We start from the raw sequence: 19,110 nt of genomic DNA, 5'->3' as shown, positions 1-19,110 counted from the left end.
GTGAACCAAGTTTGCACTCGCTACGTTGGCTGAAGGCAGCAGTTGTCGAAGGGAAATTGCCTTTAGGATCGCTGCCGTCAACCACCGCGTCTGTGTGAACTTTATTTGCGCCAATAATATTTACAATGTCATTTTTATTAATTTGGGAATGCAGTCCAAAATTCCTTAGTATCTTCGTCACTGAAGATCTGTGGTTTTTAGAGGTCTACAAAGGTTATGACCTGTTGGTTTTGTCTTTTTTTGTAATAATACATTACCAATTTCAAAGTGATTATCTTTTCTGCACAGTTTCTCCAGGGTCTAAAACCTCCTTGGTATATCCTAGTTCCAGTTGAAGTTGATCTTTACAAGATTGTATAGAGTTCTTGACACGACTACATGTGATACCCAGACGGGATTTGCTCTATAGTTTTTTTTCATTTTATTTGTCTTCTTTTCGGTTATAATGGATGGATTATAGCTATAATCCAATGTTCTGGTAATTCTTCTATGTTGCAGAGTTTCAGTATGTTTTGGTGTAATGATCCATTAACCGGTCCTGTTGCATATTTCCAATGTTTCTCAAGTTTTTGATCTTCTCCACTTGATTTGTAGTTTTTGAGCTCTCTCAAGGCTTTGTAGACTTCATGGATTCTGGGTTGGTTTATATTTTCTGCTGGTGATTGAGTAGGGGTATCTGCGCTTATTTGAAGTAGTTGTGGGGGATCTTTGCAATTTAGCAATTTGTTAAATGTTTCTGCTAAAATTTCTGCATTTTTTCCATTGGTGTGACGTATCTTATTGTTTTTATCCTTTCACGTTAATGTTGTTGGATAAAATCTTTGTAGTCGTCTGCTAAATATATTGCAGTAAACCCTTGAGTTTGTTTTATCGCTATTTGTTTCTATCATTAGAAATATATCTTTCTTGTATTGGCGTTTAACCCTTCTCATTATTTATTGGGTTATCTTGCTATGTTTTGTGGGTTACATGTGTGATTCTTCTGTTTTACGACTGTTATTCCTTAACCAGGCTTCGTGTCTCTCTACCGTTGTTTTATCACACTTATCTTTCCACCATTGGTGTATTATTCATTGGATTTATTGGGACTGCTGTTCAGCTATTTGTTTCAATTGGTGAACTATTTCCTCTAGGTCATCTGTTACTTTATATTATCTGTTTGTTCACTGTAATTCACGTTATTTATCAGTTTATAAGGATCGCAAGTTCTCTTCTTTTAGAGGTGGAACTTTTTCTTTATCAGTGGGGTGATTTGAATTTTTATTTTTATCATGTAATGAACTGATCCAGTATCTGCCCTCTCGGAGCTTTCGCCCTGTAGAGTTGCCTGTGACAATTTTAATCCAGAAGTACATGACACAATTGCTATTCTCCTTTTTCCAGTCTGGATGCTTCCACGTTTGGAGCTTATTTGGTCTTCCCTTGAATTATGTTGATTTTGAGATCATGTCATGATTTTTAAAGAATTCCAATATTCTCATGCCATTTGTTTCTTCTTTCTTGAGCTGGCCATTTCCTTATTATGTCTCTACATCTCTTTTCCCTTCCTAAATGGGCATTAAAATTTCCAATTAAAATTTTGTTATGATTTTTATTGATGGTTGTTGTCATCTGATCATTTTTTTTGCGGAAAGGAAACAAAAATTTCACGCAAAACCACACACTAAAATGACAATGAAATTGCAATAACTGAAAAAGAAAATACAAATGTTAGTAAACATATGTGTAGCGCTGATATTCTTCCTAGATGCTGTCTTGCAATCTAACTATGTAATCACAGAAAAACCAGAAGACCTTACTAGGCGAAAAGGACCAACATGTGTCAGCTTTCTATTAAAAAATTCTCTGTGTATGAGAAAACTGAATATATTGTTTTCAAGAACTTCCTCCTCATGTAACATGGACTTCAGATATCTATTCAATTACGGAGAAAAAGTGTTTGGCCCAGTGTTGGGCATGTGAACAGTGTCCCAAAACAAAACTGTAAATTTAATGAAATCCAAAATTTGAAATGAAGAAAATCAATCTAATTAAAAGCCAAAAGAAAGTAATTTTGAGTTCTATGAAAACTGTATAACTTAACCTTGCGGCAGGCGCGCTGAAGATATCCACTCCAGCGGGCGTGTGAGGCGCTCTTTGTCACCTATCATCAAATACCATTTACCCAACAATCTTTTTAGTTTTCTGGTAGAATTTACGCTACGGTCGCAGGTTCGAATCCTGCCTCGGGCATGGATGTGTGCGATGTCCTTAGGTTAGTTAGGCTTAAGTAGTTCTAAGTTCTAGGGGACTGATGACCTTAAAAGCTAAGTCCCATAGTGCTACGAGCCATTTGAACCATTTTGGTAGAATTTATAGAAGGGGTTTTGACCTACAAGTAAGATCTTTATAACCACAAAAATGGTTCAAATGGCTCTGAGCACTGTGGGACTTGTCATCTGAGGTCATCAGTCCCCTAGAACTTAGAACTACTTAAACCTAACTAACCTAAGGACATCACACACATCCATGGCCGAGGCAGGATTCCACCCTGCGACCGTATCAGTCGCGCAGTTTCTGACAGAAGCGCCTAGAACCGCTCGGTCACATCCGCCTGCTTAAAACCACAGATTTCACTGCTATTATAGGCCTTTATTACAGCAAATCTTATAAAAATGTATAGTGAAGAGAAATGGAAACACTAAATAGCCACAAAAAAGAACAAGACATCCAATTAAGAAAAAAAAAATCATAAAAACATGTCAGGAATCACACACTTCCTGCCTCTGGAGAAGCTCTGCAATCATTCCAAGTCGCTGTTGTGGCTGTGTTGCTTGCAAACAAATCTTTTGCAACTGTTGCAAGTCACGGTAGTTTTGTTATTTTTTTACCACCACATATAAGCTCTTTTCACACTTTCTAATAACCTCTTCGTTACTTATGGGGATTAATCGATAGGGTGACAAATATCCTTGGATTTCCCTACGTAAAGTAAAGAGCTGACCTCATAGTCAAAATACACAGACTGACAAATATAAGAATTGGTGAGAAATATGGACAGAATGATACGATATGTGATGAGCATGTGGATATAAATTCTATGGCATGCGACGAGCTGTAGAGAGTGAAATCTGAACTGAGAGACAGGTATAGGAATATATCAGCGACTCTGAAATGAAGAAACTGGCAGAAGAGAGCAACTCGTGGCCGACTGCATCAAACAAGTCAGATGACCGATGACCCAAAAAAGTAAAAATTCCATATACTCTTCAATGTTTTTCTCTGTCTTTTAGTTGGAAAGGGAATAGATTCCTCAACTGGGGTGTATGTGTCTTCGTAAAAAATATAAGAGGATAAACTTTTACTCAGACTCAGAACTACAATATTATCTGTCAATGACTTTTTTAACTTACAGAGTAGTTAAAATTACATACCTTAAGCTTTAATTATACATGCCTTTTGATTTAGAGAGATAAATTTACCTCAGTTCCATTAAAAGTTTCATCGAATTTTCACATCGATAAGGTGGCATCTCTCCTTCTCGGTTTTGTTGTGTTTATGACCCCCAGCTACTATACTGGTGTCTGATCCTGGTGATAATTGGGGATTTCGCTGCCACGCGCAGTACTTTACACTTAACCTTCCTGTTACTGTTAACCGTAGTCGCGCAAAACCTTTGTACATCAGTGCACCGAGTTTCGATGTTCAATGTACCTTTACTTCATGCGTATGTTTTAGGAGGAAAGTACTCATTTATACAGCTGGTAAACCGTCTGAGCTATAGTATTCCGAGAAAGTGTCATTGTGAACTATGAAATGAATACCGAAGTTGTGGCTACTAGAAGGCTGTACTCCGTGAAAGCTTTTATCTTTTTTCGGTAAGTTCTTTTATGAGTAGTGAGAAAGGAAGAAGGAAGTAGAGAAGGCTTATATCTAGAATTAATTGCTTATGAATACAGACAAATGCACACTATGTTTCGCCGATAGTAGTAGACATTTATAAGCTACGTAACCTGCTGAAGTTTCCGACTGCGCATCTCTGAAGCGTCTGCACGACATTTCTGTAAGAATACAGTCTTGCATCTTCTGGCGAAGTGCTGATACGTTCTAAGTTCTTATTAATTGTTTCAGTCTTATATTAACACACGACACGTTGAAAGAAGTCTGCTGGGGTACACTTGTATGTGGCGCCCGAATATGATAATACTATTAAGGTAAACTAAAATGGAACTATGGTTTTATAAACGATGTATCTCTCTGATTGGCTTTATAACGCGGATTGCTGACTGTGCACAACCGCAGAGCCGAAGATGCTGCTTCTGATCTGAGACTGTAGTGTTGCAGCAAGGCAGCTTTTTGGATTTAACTTTTTGGCAAATTTTGCAACTCGCCAAGACTCGCCGAATACGCTTTTCCATATTAGTGAAAAAACAGTTGTGTCGTAGTATCAGAATGCATTTTCGAGCACCATTATGGGCGTAACTTAAGTGTGTATACCAGATTAATTTACTGTCAAGTTCTTGAGGTATGCAGATAGTCCAATTACCTCTGTCAGGGCGAGGGCGGCGAAACAGAATATCATTGTGCACGTTGTAATAAGTTCTGATTGTTGTCTGGCTCGTGTCACGCCACGGAAGTTTGATCTCTTCCAGACGTCGTGTTTGGTCTGCTCTCTGGCGATGTCTTTTAATGATGCTAAAATAAAATTTGCAATTGCTACCTGTTTAATGTAGAGAAGGCTGAAATTAGTTTGACAGACGTTAGCGGTGATTTCTTGGTGGTTACCGCACAGGGAGCGTGAAAGTGCATCTGATATAGTATTCTGGTTTCCTGGGTTGTGGTCAATCGTAAAATCAAATTTCTGCAAATAAAGTTTCCAACGACTAAGTCTGTCATGTGTGAATTTAGCTGATAAAAGAGACTGAATAGCTCTCTGATCTGTGTAAACTGTTGCGTGTCTGCCATAAAGAAAATGACGAAATTTAGTGAAAGCTCAAACAACTTATAATATTTCGAGTTCGGTGATAGATTAATTTCTTTCAGCCGATGTGATGATGCCGACTAGCAAATGCGATGTTTTTCTTAACAATTGTACCATTTTCCTCTATTTCCTTAAATACATGGACACACAGTCTTGGAGCTGTCTATAACAATCGAAAAATCCTTTGTCGGGTCAGGATATGATAGAAGTGGAGCGTTAAGCAAAGCATTTTTTAGATTGTGAAACTCTGACTATGCTGAATTTGATCAAACAGAGGAAGCTGCGAAGTTGTGACTTGGTAGACGGAGTTGAAATTTCACGGATTGCTTTTAGTTTGTAATGCCGTCTGCCGAAGTTATGTGACCTAGAAATTTAATGGAATTCTTGCCAAAATGAGATTTAATGTGGTTCGTAGTAACACCTTCAGTAAGAAAAATTTGCAATAGCATGCGAAGAACAGAATTACGTTCCGACCAAGAAGGTTCTGCAATTAGAATGTCGCCACTGTAAGTCGTGATTCTGTCTTTTGATTCATTTGGAGGAATAGCATCCATTGCACGGATTAACTCAGTGGAGCTAATTGTTAAACCAAAAGGCAATTTACAAAACTGGTAGCCGCTACCGAAACATAGGAAAGCAGTGTATTTTTGGCAATTAGGATGCAGTTGAATTTGTCAGAATCCATATTTTAGGTCCAAAGTAGAATAGATTGACATTCCGTGAAATTTTTGCAAGAGTTCTTCCAGCGTTTGCGGACGATCAGTTTCAGTAACGATGATTTCGTTGATCTGACGTGAATCCAGCACAAGGCAAGATCTTTCTTGTTAACAATGTAAAAAGGGTTAATATATTGAAATGATAATTAAATCTAAACCCTTAGCTGCCGACAGGTGTTGTTGATATACATCAACGGGGGACAGCTGAAAATGTGTACCCCGACCGGGACCCGAACCCGAGATCTCCTGCTTACATGGCAGACGCTCTATCCATCTGAGCCACCCAGAGGACAGTGCGACTGCAGGGACTTATCCCTTGCACGCCTCCCGCGAGATCCACATTCCCAACTGTTCACAACCTTCATTCGTAGTACTCCTAATAGATATTTGCCCATTCACTCATTACTCGCGCCAGACAAAGCTGACGAGTCCCAGAAGAGTTCGGACAAAGCGTGTGCATTCGCACAGAAGAAGGTCATTAGCCGGGTAGCCTTTAACTATATGAAGATGGTATCTGTTCTCTAAAAAAGCTGCACCGTCATCAATGGTATCTGTTCTTTCGAGACCAGATACCATATTCATATTAATATATTGACTAACAGCTGGTTCAGTGATACCTTTATCTAACGTAGCCTGAAATTCTTGCTTGACTTGATCTCTGTAGATAAATGGAATGGAATAATGTTTTGCCTTAAATGTATCACGTGGTTTTACTTGAAATTCGTAAACAAAACTGGACATGGTTCCCTGTACATTGTTAAACACTTCAGAGTGCTGTTTAAGAATATTCTGAAAGTGTTGTCGCTTGTCGTTCATCGAAATTTTACATTCATTTATCTTACTGTTGACCGTCTGCACAACGTCGTAGTCAAATTCATCAGGGATATTGTTACTATGGAAATATGTATTTGTAAATAATGCTGTATGCCAATTAGTATTCTTAGATGCTGGAATGACCACTACTCTGTTAATGTCTTGCTCCTCAACTGACAAAGTAGTCTGAAAAGTGACAGCTAGTTGTTGCGTATCAGATTTCAATATGAGCAATGACTTCTTAAAATTAATAACAGCGTCATGTTCGACAAGGAATTCATGCCAAGTATGAAGTCGGTTGCTGACAGGAGAACCATCCAGAAATGAACATGGAATGTGTGATCAGCAAGTAGAAAAGACAGGTGTATTTGCAGTTTCACATCTACTCCCTTGGAGATTGCATCTCGAATTTTCGTTTTACCAAGTGGAAAGGCAGGAGAGGTATTATCGGGGTTACATTTTTGAAATGTTTCATTTATCACTGTTACCGGTGAACCAGAGTCGATCACTGCAGAAAATAAATGCAAGCCAATTTTAGTTTGAAGTATGGAATGAGAAATATTCTTTTGAGTTTGTGCCGCTCTTGTAATAGTGTGTCCCTTAGAAAGTTTTACTGAACTGTATCATGAGCAGCAGACTGACAATGTACGTTTTCCGAATGAACAGCGTCGGTAGTTACTAGCCATGCATTACTAGCGGGCTGATTGGTGGCAGAAGATTGTTGTGGTAGTTCAATTATTTGTACTGGACGGTTGTTTTGGTGGATGGAAAGAAACATTAGGTTCGTTAAAAATGAATTTGCCGAAATTACGTTTAAATTGGTGATTACTCCCTTTATGTTTGTGGTGAAAATTACTTTGCTGTTGATCGTTTCGATGTGACTGCAACCATTGGTTTTCGTGGGAGAAATTATTCCCTTACGGTTGCGTAAAATTATTAGACTTGGCTATACTGGCAAAGCTGGGCGGTGGCCCTTTGACTTTCGGTTGAGCTTGTGGACCGTATTGTTATTGAATATTTCCGGGCTGATGCGGCTGCGACAAGAACTGAGGCTGAAAACTGTGATCGTTGGCGTCGAAATCCTGATATTGTTGCTGCTGCTGGACATACTGGTTATCAAAATGTTGAGTCTCATTGAAATGTCCATGAACCAAACCTTTTTCTTTTTATGGAATAGGTGTGACTGCTCGTTGTAACCGAATGAGTTGTTACCTTGATTGCTGTCACTAAAGTTCTTATTGAAAAATGAGTAGTCCGATTGCTGAATTTCTAATGACTGTAATAAGTCCCTGAATGCTGAAATGAGAACGGAAGTTTTGAGACGCATAATTGTAAGAGCGCATATTGGTTTGACGGTTTGGTTAAGTCGTGGTGTTGTTGGACCATATACTCAAAAAACTGGGTGACAATGGGAAAACTGGAATGTTCAAAATTGGGTAAACTGATTAGCTGAGTCGCTGAGTCGTTTCCGACCAATACGCAGTTAGAAATGCATTTTGGAACTCTTGGATGGAGTGACATTGCCTTGCAATGGGTCTCATTCGCATCGAAGATTCTCCCTCCAAATAGCTTCAGATAAATTCGAGCTTATATGTCACTGGCCAGTTTGAAAATAGAAATTGCTGCATTCACTCAAGGAGGTGCTGCTCTGTGCAGTTATTTATAAATACCTTAAATTTCCTTGCAGATAGGAAATGTTTATAGTCGAATCCTTCGTGTTGTAGATTTTGAGAAGGTTCGGCGGTGTAAAAAACTGATTGTGTGGCGACTGGTTTGCATTAATGTCACGCACTCTTAGTAGTCTGCTCATATTATTGTGAGGTTGAAAGGTGACTGTTGCTTATCTGGGATGTAAGTTTCAAACTCATTACATGGAGAAAAATTTTCTGATATTGGCTACTTTCTGATGTAAACCATTAACTTTCTTAAGTAGCGAACTGTTATGTGCATCAAGCTGGTTTAATGTTTGCTGCATAGATTGATATTTCTGAGATTCAGTAAACGGAATGGGATTTGTGTAGTTTGATTTGTTTTCAGTTTGGTTTTGAAGTATTTCTAATCTTGCTGACATCTCATCACATCTTTCCGCGAGCAGAAGAATGTGTGAGGAATTGTTTGAATCTAAAGCGTCGACTTGCTTCTGTAGTTTACGTGTAGTTTGATTCATCTTTTTCAAATCTGCTTTAATTGTGTCAGAGTCCTGGACCAGCTCTAATTGTTCAAGACGGTGCTTAACGACTCAATGTCATCTGTGCACTTTTCTTCAACTTTTCTGGATTCGTGTGTCAACAGTGGCCTTGAAATCAGATACTTCTGTCTGTTTTTGGTTCTGTGATTGTTTTACTCTCTTAACTTAGAGAATTTATACTAGCGTCAACACTGGTTGTAAGACTAGTGAGCAACAGCTGTTCTACTTCCTGTCTTTGTACTGTTAATAACTATAAAAACCGATTGTTTTCGTCTGTGTGTTTACAGAGAAACTCTTTGTATCGTTTTTCTGAGGTCTCAGTGCCAACTTTTAGACGTGCATCTAACCGAGTGTCTTGTTGATCGATTCTGTCGTTAAAGGATTGGATTTCATCTGTGAGCTTTTTATAGGTTTCACTACATTGATGTCTTAAGGCATCCATGTCATCCCTCAAATGTTTGGTGCTGCCGGCACATTGCCTGGCACAGCTTCAATTTTATGTGGTTGGGTTGGGGTTGGGTTGTTTGGGGGAGACCAGACAGCGAGGTCATCGGTCTCATCGGATTAGGGAAGGAAGTCGGCCGTGCCCTTTCAAAGGAACCACCCCGGCATTTGCCTGGAGCGATTTAGGGAAATCACGGAAAACCCAAATCAGGATGGCCGGACGCGGGATTGAACCGTCGTCCTCCCGAATGCGAGTCCAGTGTCTAACCACTCAGCGTCTAACCACTGCGCCACCTCGCTCGGTCCCAATTTTATGGCACAGATGTTTTGCACTGGCTTTAATGTCTGTATCTACATCTACATCCATACTCCGCAAGCTACCTGACGGTGTGTGGCGGAGGGTACCTTGAGTACCTCTATCGGTTTTCCCTTCTATTCCAGTCTCGTATTGTTCGTGGAAAGAAGGATTGACGGTATGCCTCTGTGTGGGCTCTAATCTCTGATTTTATCATCATGATCTCTTCGCGAGATATACGTAGGGGGGAGCAATATACTGCTTGACTCCTCGGTGAAGGTATGTTCTCGAAACTTCAACAGAAGCCCGTACCGAGCTTCTGAGCGTCTCTCCTGCAGAGTCTTCCACTGGAGTTTATCCATCATCTCCGTAACGCTTTCGCGATTACTAAATGATCCTGTAACGAAGCGCGCTGCTCTCCGTTGGATCGTCTCTATCTCTTCTATCAACCCTATCTGGTACGGATCCCACACTGCTGAGCAGTATTCAAGCAGTGGGCGAACAAGTGTACTGTAACCTACTTCCTTTGTTTTCAGATTGAATTTCCTTAGGATTCTTCCAATGAATCTCGGTCTGGCATCTGCTTTACCGACGATCAACTTTATATGATCATTCCATTTTAAGTCACTCCAAATGCGTTCTCCCAGATAATTTATGGAATTAACTGCTTTCAGTTGCTGACCTGCTATATTGTAGCTAAATGATAATGGATCTTTCTTTCTATGTAATCGCAGCACATTACACTTGTCTACATTGAGATTCAATTGCCATTCCCTGCATAATGCGTCGATTCGTTGCAGATCCTCCTGCACTTCAGTACAATTTTCCATTGTTACAACCTCTCGATATACCACAGCATCATCCGCAAAAAGCCTCAGTGAACTTCCGATGTCATCCACAAGGTCATTTATGTATATTGTGAATAGCAACGGTCCTACGACACTCCCCTGCAGCACACCTGAAATCACTCTTACTTCGGAAGACTTATCTCCATTGAGAATGACATGCCGCGTTCTATTATCTAGGAACTCTTCAATCCAATCACACAATTGGTCTGATAGTCCATATGCTCTTACTTTGTTCATTAAACGACTGAGGGGAACTGTATCGAACGCCTTGCGGAAGTCAAGAAACACGGCATCTATCTGGGAACCCGTGTCTATGGCCCTCTGAGTCTCGTGGACGAATAGCGCGAGCTGGGTTTCACACGATCGTCTTTTTCGAAACCCATGCTGATTCCTACAGAGTAGATGTCTAGTCTCCAGAAAAGTCATTATACTCGAACATAATACGTGTTCCAAAATTCTACAACTGATAGGCGTTAGAGATATAGGTCTATAGTTCTGCACATCTGTTCGACGTCCCTTCTTGAAAACGGCGATGACCTGTGCCCTTTTCCAATCCTTTGGAACGCTACGCTCTTCTAGAGACCTACGGTACACCGCTGCAAGAAGGTGGGCAAGTTCCTTCACGTACTCTGTGTAAAATCGAACTGGTATCCCATCTGGTCCAGCGGCCCTTCCTCTTTTGAGCGATTTTAATTGTTTCTCTATCCCTCTGTCGTCTATTTCGATACCTACCATTTTGTCATCTGTGCGACAATCTAGAGAAGGAACTACAGTGCAGTCTTCCACTGTGAAACAGCTTTGGAAGAAGACATTTATTATTTCGGCCTGTAGTCTGTCATCCTCTGTTTCAGTACCATTTTGGTCACAGAGTGTCTGGACATTTTGTTTTTATCCACCTACCGCTTTGACATGAGACCAAAATTTCTTAGGATTTTCTACCAAGTCAGTACATAGAACTTTACTTTCGAATTCATTGAACGCCTCTCGCATAGCCCTCCTCACACTACATTCCGCTTCGCGGTTATCAGTCGTTTGTGTGTATGATTTAAGCTCGTCACGTATGCTGGAAAACTGTTCATTGAACTGGGTGGTAGTATCAACCTGTATTTCTCTTATGATGGGAAATTATTCATCGTTTTTATTAAATCTTTCATTGAACTGTGTGGTGTCGTCACCTAGTTTCTCTGTATTACTCGTAACTGAGTGTTCCGTTTAATCATCATTTGCATGCGATTTTGAAGCATCGCCTCTGTATTCCTTTCAATTGATGCCCCGAGTGTCACCTGTGTTGTGTTTTGTGGTGTGGAGACATCATCTACAACCATGGACGCCTCGTTTGTTGCATTATCTGCATAATTACCGTTAATGAAATGTGATCGATTTTTTAAAACAGGCTAATTACTTTGCACTACTGTGTCCTCTGACACACTATTGGCATTCTGATTGACTGTCCAAGAATTGCGAAGTTCATTGACCTGATTCTGTAAAAAGTACTGTTCTGACACCTGCGTCTTAGGAATATCTACCTCAGCTTGGTCCGCCATTCCGGAATCGACAGTCTGAGCAGAAGGTAAATTGGTTGAAATCGTAGTGTTAGGAAACTGTACAGTAGTTCAGGAAAAGGAACTCACGTTATCTGTGGTGCTTTGTAACCCCTGTTGCACTTCAGAGTAGTTACTATCGTTCTCAACATTGTTGTCCATAATCTGAAAATCGTCCATCTCGCTATCTTTAATAGTAAGGCTATGCACCGGAAACTTGACACGTTTGCACCGGTTCAAAAAACAATTACAGAGTGTAAACCCAAAACAACAATTCAACAAAATCGCTACAGAGTGGTTGAGAGAATATATATATCTGACTATTTTAATATGAAAGGTTTCACAAAGCAAACGAGTGTAATGTTCTTTAAATATATAAAATCTGTTGGATACATGTTACAATTGTTCTGCTTTGTATGAAAAATATTGACTGATGGCGAGTTTACACAAACATTTAAATTGTCATAACTAAAGCAACAACGGCGGAAGGCGAATATTCTGGTCTCTCATTATATATATATATATATATATATATATATATATATATATTGTTGTTGTGGTCTTCAGTCCTGAGACTGGTTTGGTGCACGCTACTCTATCCTGTGCAAGCTTCTTCATCTCCCAGTACCTACAGCAACCTACATCCTTCTGAATCTGCTTAGTGTATTCATCTCTTGGTCTCCATCTACGATTTTTACTCCCCACGCTGCCCTTCAGTACTAAATTGGTGATCCCTTGATGCATCAGAACATGTCCTACCAACCGATTCCTTCTTCTGGTCAAGTTGTCCCACAAACTTCTCTTCTCCCCAATGCTATTCAATACTTCCTCATTAGTTATGTGATCTACCCATCTAATCTTCAGCATTCTTCTGTAGCACCACATTTCGAAAGCTTCTATTCTCTTCTTGTCCAAACTGTTTATCGTCCATGTTTCACTTCCATACATGGCTACACTCCATACAAATACTTTCAGAAATGACTTCCTGACAGTTAAATCCATACTCGATGTTAACAAATTTCTCTTCTTCAGAAACGCTTTCCTTGCCATTGCCAGTCTACATTTTATATCCTCTCTACTTCGACCATCATCACTTATCTTGCCCCCCAAATAGCAAAACTCCTTTACTACTTTAAGTGTCTCATTTCCTAATCTAATTCCCTCACCATCACTCGACTTAATTCGACTACATTCCATTATCCTCGTTTTGCTTTTGGTGATGTTCATCTTATATCCTCCTTTCAAGACACTATCCATTCCGTTCAACTGCTCTTCCAAGTACTTTGCTGTCTCTGACAGAATTACGATGTCACCGGCGAACCTCAAAGTTTTTATTTCTTCTCCATGGATTTTAATACGTACTCCGAATTTTTCTTTTGTTTCCTTCACTGCTTGCTCAATATACAGATTGAATAACATCGGGGAGAGACTATAACCCTGTCTCACTCCCTTCCCAACCACTGCTTCCCTTTCATGTCCCTCGACTCTTATAACTGACATCTGGTTTCTGTACAAATTGTAAATAGCCTTTCTCTCCCTATATTTTACCCCTGCCACCTTCAGAATTTGAAAGAGAGTATTCCAGTCAACATTGTCAAAAGCTTTCTCTAAGTCTACAAATGCTAGAAACGTAGGTTTCCCCTTCCTTAAGCTTTCTTCTAAGATAAGTCGTAGGGTCAGTATTGCCTCACGTGCTCCGACATTTCTACGGAATCCAAACTGATCTTCCCCGAGGTCGGCTTCTACCAGCTTTTCCATTCATCTGTAAAGAATTCGCGTTAGTATTTTTCAGCTGTGACTTATTAAACTGATAGTTCGGTAATTTTCACATCTGTCAACACCTGATTTCTTTGGGATTGGAATTATTGTATTCTTCTTGAAGTCTGAGGGTATTTCGCCTGTCTCATACATCGTGCTCAGCAGATGGTAGAGTTTTGTCATGACTGGCTCTCCCGAGGCCATCAGTAGTTCTAATGGAATATTGTCTACTCCCGGGGCCATGTTTCGACTCAGGTCTTTCAGTGCTCTGTCAAACTCTTCACGCAGTATCGTATATCCCATTTCATATTCATCTACATCCTCTTCCATTTCCATAATATTGTGCTCAAGTACATCGCCCTTGCATAGACCCTCTATATACTCCTTCCACCTTTCTGTTTTCCCTTCTTTGCTTAGAACTGGGTTTCCATCTGAGCTCTTGATGTTCATACAAGTGGTTATCTTATCTCCAAAGGTCTCTTTAATTTTCCTGTAGGCAGTATCTATCTTACCCCTAGTGAGATAAGCCTCTACATCCTTACATTTGTCCTCTAACCATCCCTGCTTAGCCATTTTGCACTTCCTGTCAATCTCATTTTTGAGACGTTTGTATTCTTTTTTGCCTGCTTCATTTACTGCATTTTTATATTTTCTCCTTTCATCAATTAAATTCAATATTTCTTCTGTTACCCAAGGATTTCTACTAGCCCTCGTCTTTTTACCTACTTGATCCTCTGCTGCCTTCACTGCTTCATCTACTTCATCCCTCAAAGCACCCATTCTTCTTCTACTGTATTTCTTTCCCCCATTCCTGTCAGTTGTTCCCTTATGCTCTTCCTGAAACTCTGTACAACCTCTGGTTCTTTCGGTTTATCCAGGTCCCATCTCCTTAAATTCCCATATACGAAACACTTCTGTACTTTTAATACTGAAATCAAATCCCGTTTTCCAGTGTACAAGAGCGTGAATACAATTGACTTTAATGGTGGCGATTCTGGTGTGGGCATCTATGCTGTAGAAGAGATACTGCATGGCCCTATTACGTTTGTAGGGGCCAGATTTGATTTCAGTATTAAAAGTACAGAAGTGTTTGGTGGTACTGGATGGCTTATGTTGAGATATATATATATATGTCTGTCTGTGTGTGTGTGTGTGTGTGTGTGTGTGTGTGTGTGCGCGTGTGTGTGTGTGTGTGTGTGTGTGTGTGTGTGTGTGTGTGTATGTGCGCTATCTACAGGTTCAGCAGTGTGCAACGCTGGCCAAAATATTTTGAAGTGCACATGAAATTCTTTTGGCTGATAAATGAAAACATTTAAGAAAAATCCATCTTCTTTGAAAAACATATGACCTGACAGGAGGCGGTACTGATTGTGGTTAATTACTAACACAGATTTTTTTTAGCAAGTTGAGTTTGTCTTTTAAAAAAGTCTGACAATTAATGTCACATTAGTAAGAGAAATACATCATATTTACTAACTGATTCACGAGCAATGAGATTTATACAGCAAGTATTACCTAACCCCACTAAACTAGCATCAAATTTCACACACAAATATAGCTCTGTTAACAAATCTTAGAAACATCACAAAAGTGAAATATCTAACTAGTCTTTTTATCAATCAGTTTACATAAATTCTGGGGTTACTCAACAATTACAAATTATCAACCAACTCATCTATACTAATGCGCTGGATAAAAGAAAAAATATTATTTCACATCTTTACTTTGCTTGCATGAAGACTTCAGCTTCTATGTTCCGTTATTCCTACTTTAATCTAACGATTGGTGGCTTCACAGAGCACACCACAAAACTGCCTACACCATGCTCTTTCACTCACAGACAGCTACCTACAACTGAGCGGCCAGCGCTCCTTGCTGCAACACTACAGTCTCATATCAGAAGCAGCATCTTCGGCCCTGCGGGCGTGAACAGTCAGCGATCCGCATTATGAAATCATAGTTCAATTTTAGTTTACATTAATAGTATTATCATATTCTGGCGCCAAATACAAGTGTACCCCAGCAGACTTCTTTCAACGTGTCGTGTGATAATATAAGACTGAAACAATAAGAACTTAGAACGTATCAGCACTTCGCCAGAAGATGCAAGAGTGTATTCTTACAGAAATGTCATGCAGACGCTTTAGAGATGTGCAATCGGAAACTCCAGCAGGTCACGTAGCTTACAAATGTCTACTACTCTCAGCGAAACATAGTGTGCGGTTGTCTGTACTCATGAGCAATTAATTGTAGGTAGAAGCCTTCTCTACTTCATTCTTCCCTTCGCACTTTCACCTTATCTTATACACCTCCTAAAAGAACTTACCGAACACGGATAAACGCTTGGACGGAATACAGCCTTCTAATAGCCACAGCTTCGGTATTCATTTCATAGTTCACAATGACACTTTCTAGGAATACTGTTGCGCAGATGGTTTCACAGCTGCAAAAATAAGGACTTTCCTCCTAAAATATACGCATAAAGTAAAGTTACATTGAACACCGAAACTCGGTGCGCTGATGTACAAAGGTTATGCGCGATTACGGGTAACAGTGACAGGAAGGAGAACTGTAAAGTACTGCACATGGCAGCGAAATCGCCAATTATCACCAGGATAAGACACCAGTATAGTAGCAGGTGGTCACAAACACAAAACAAAATCGAGAAGGAGAGAGGCCACTTTTTTGATGTGAAAATTCGATGAAACTTTTAATGGAACTGAGGTAAATTTATCTCTCTAAATCAAAAGGCATGTATAATTAAAGCTTAAGGTATGTAATTTTAACTACTCTGTAAGTTAAAAAAAATCATTGACAGATATTATTGTAGTTCTGAGTCTGAGTAAAAGTTTATCCTCTTTCTTATTTACGAAGACACATACACACCAGTTGATGAATCTATTCCCTTTCTAATTAAAAGACAGAGAAAAACATTGAAGAGTAAATGTAATTTTTACTTTTTTGGGTCATCGGTCATCTGACTGGTTTGATGCAGTCCGCCACGAGTTGCTCTCTTCTGCCAGTTTCTTCATTTTAGAATAGCTGATATATTCCTACACCTGTCTCTCATTTCAGATTTCACTCTCTACAGCTCATCGCATGTCATAGAATTTATATCCACATGCTCATCACATATCGTATCATTCTGTCCATATTTCTCACCAGTTCTTATATTTTCTAGTCAGTGTATTTTGATTATGAGGTGATAATTTACCTGAATTAAAAGTTTTGACTAAGTTTTTCAAGACGACTCCAATGAATTGCACAGTCTTTGCACTCCGCCACGTCATGTTAAAAGTAGCACTTCAGCAAATGCAAATTGCTTACATGCTGCCTGTAAAGAACACAACTGACAATTACTTACTTTTCTCAGCACGTTAGTTATTGTTGATTATGCTGAAAAAGATGCTCCACATTCATTTTTTCTAACTTGACATAAAATACATAGAGGATTTTAATTGTTTTAGAAGTGCTCTACTTACTGAGAATATTTTTGTTTCACGTGCCTGAACGTGCTACATTGAAAAACAGCCATCAGACAACTTTGCCGAAGAAAGAAGATTTCGAATGAACAAGTGCCTTTTACCATCATTCCTTAGAGACCTTTAACAGTAACAGCTGTTGTTCACCCCGACGTTTAGCAACACAGCCTTGCTTTTAACTCTGTCCTTCAGATTTTCTGTTCTATAAGAAATCTGTTTGAGACGAGCTGTATCTCCTGATTCTCTCTTCAGTTTCCTCGCAAAGAATAGTCGCCCTTAATGAGTTAGTAGGGCACCATTCATCATTTGTGTCTTCCGCTAACTGTAATCAGTTTAATTATCTGAATTGTCTGCAATTCGTTTTACTCTTTGCTCTCAGTGAAAGTTGATTAGTTTATATGCGGTATAGTGGATTGTATCCATATGCAATACTTGAAGGCCTGTAAGTGTAGGCAATCAAAAGTTAAGGTTTTTGTTTTGTTATTAGTTATTTCGGGAATTTTGATCATACGCAGACGCTTTAACAACAGTCGTAAAGGTAGATGACAGTAAGACAGTATGGTTAGAGCTGTATTTCTTATTCGAGCTGGAGCCTACTGAAGTATTGTAAGAGGGACGTTCAGTAAGGAAGGCAACTCTTTTATTTTCTGAATGCATGTTGGTTTTATTCGGGATTGCAATACACCATGTTATTCCCCGTTCTTTTGGCCACAAAACCGTATTTTCCAAAATAATCTCCATTCAATGCGACTACCTTACGCCACCTTACTAGGAGGGCCAGAAGGCCGCACGGTACCACTTTGCTGGTCGACGTAGGAGCCAACGTCTTGCTGCTTCAATAACATCCCTATCATCCACGTACTGCTTCCCGCGGAGTGCATCCTTCGTTGGGCAAAACACATGGAACTCTGGAAGTGCGATATCCGCGCTGTAGAGTGGATGAGGAAGTTTTGTGTGTCCTTCTTGGGAGTGCAGACTTCCGTGAAGCATTGCGTTATCATGGAGAAGGAGAACTTTGTTTGCATTTTTGTAGCGACGAACTCGCTGACGTTGTTTCTTCAGTTTCCTGGGGGTAGCGCAATACTCATCAGAGTTGATCGTTGCACCACGATGAAGAATATTAAACAGAACCCCTCGGAGTTGCGCAGTGAGGCGTTTGATTGTGATCTGTCGAAAACTTAGGACGAGAGTGTCCACACGTTCCAGCGTTGCAGGAGTCACAGCTGTTTGCAGCCGGTCAGTTCACTTCGCCCAACGACTCACTGTGCTATAGCTCTCTGCCAGATATCAGTAAATGTTCTGCAAGCGACTATGAATATCTGTGATGCTCTCGCTTTCCGTCAAAAGAAACTCAACATAACTTCTGTCTGGAACGCACCTCCATTACAGACACCATTTTGAAGGCTATGTATACCGCCACCACCTATCAGAATTTCATGAAACTATATGGGTTGAAGCAAGAACATTTCACAGTGTCCCACAACAAATTATACCGTTATTTTCAACCGAAACCTGCAGAAAAAAAATGTGATCCATTACTTACTGAACACCATTGTATTTCACAAGTGCTCCACAGATTCTTTTTGCCGTTTCAGATATTACAATGTCGTCGACTGGAATTTTGGTACCCGCATTCTGAGGACTACTATAGTCACACGGGCTCATACCCACGCGCACACACACACACACACACACACACACACACACACACACACACACACACACAGACAGACAGACAGAGAGAGAGAGAGAGAGAGAGAGAGAGAGAGAGACAGAGAAAGACAGGACCTGCGATACTAACGTTTTCTTCCGTATTTTTCCCGTAAAATGATTTACTAATGATTTACTGAATGTAGCTTGTAAGTGAACTTGTAGTTCATTATCAGCAAACACGGGCAGGATGCAATTCGCAGTGCAGTGCAGAGCCGTGCCGCGCCGGCCTTTTGGCGTCCTTTATCCGACCGCGCGATCGTTTTTCACAGAGGCGCGCCCGCAGCGGTCCCGTGTCCACCCTGTGTGTTATTAGCGCTAACAGATGTTGGAAGTATGCAAGGCGACGCAGAAA

This window comes from Schistocerca serialis, chromosome 1 (genome assembly GCF_023864345.2).
Source record: "Schistocerca serialis cubense isolate TAMUIC-IGC-003099 chromosome 1, iqSchSeri2.2, whole genome shotgun sequence".
Taxonomy (NCBI): Eukaryota; Metazoa; Arthropoda; class Insecta; order Orthoptera; family Acrididae; genus Schistocerca; species Schistocerca serialis.
Note: the sequence above shows the minus strand (reverse complement) of the source record.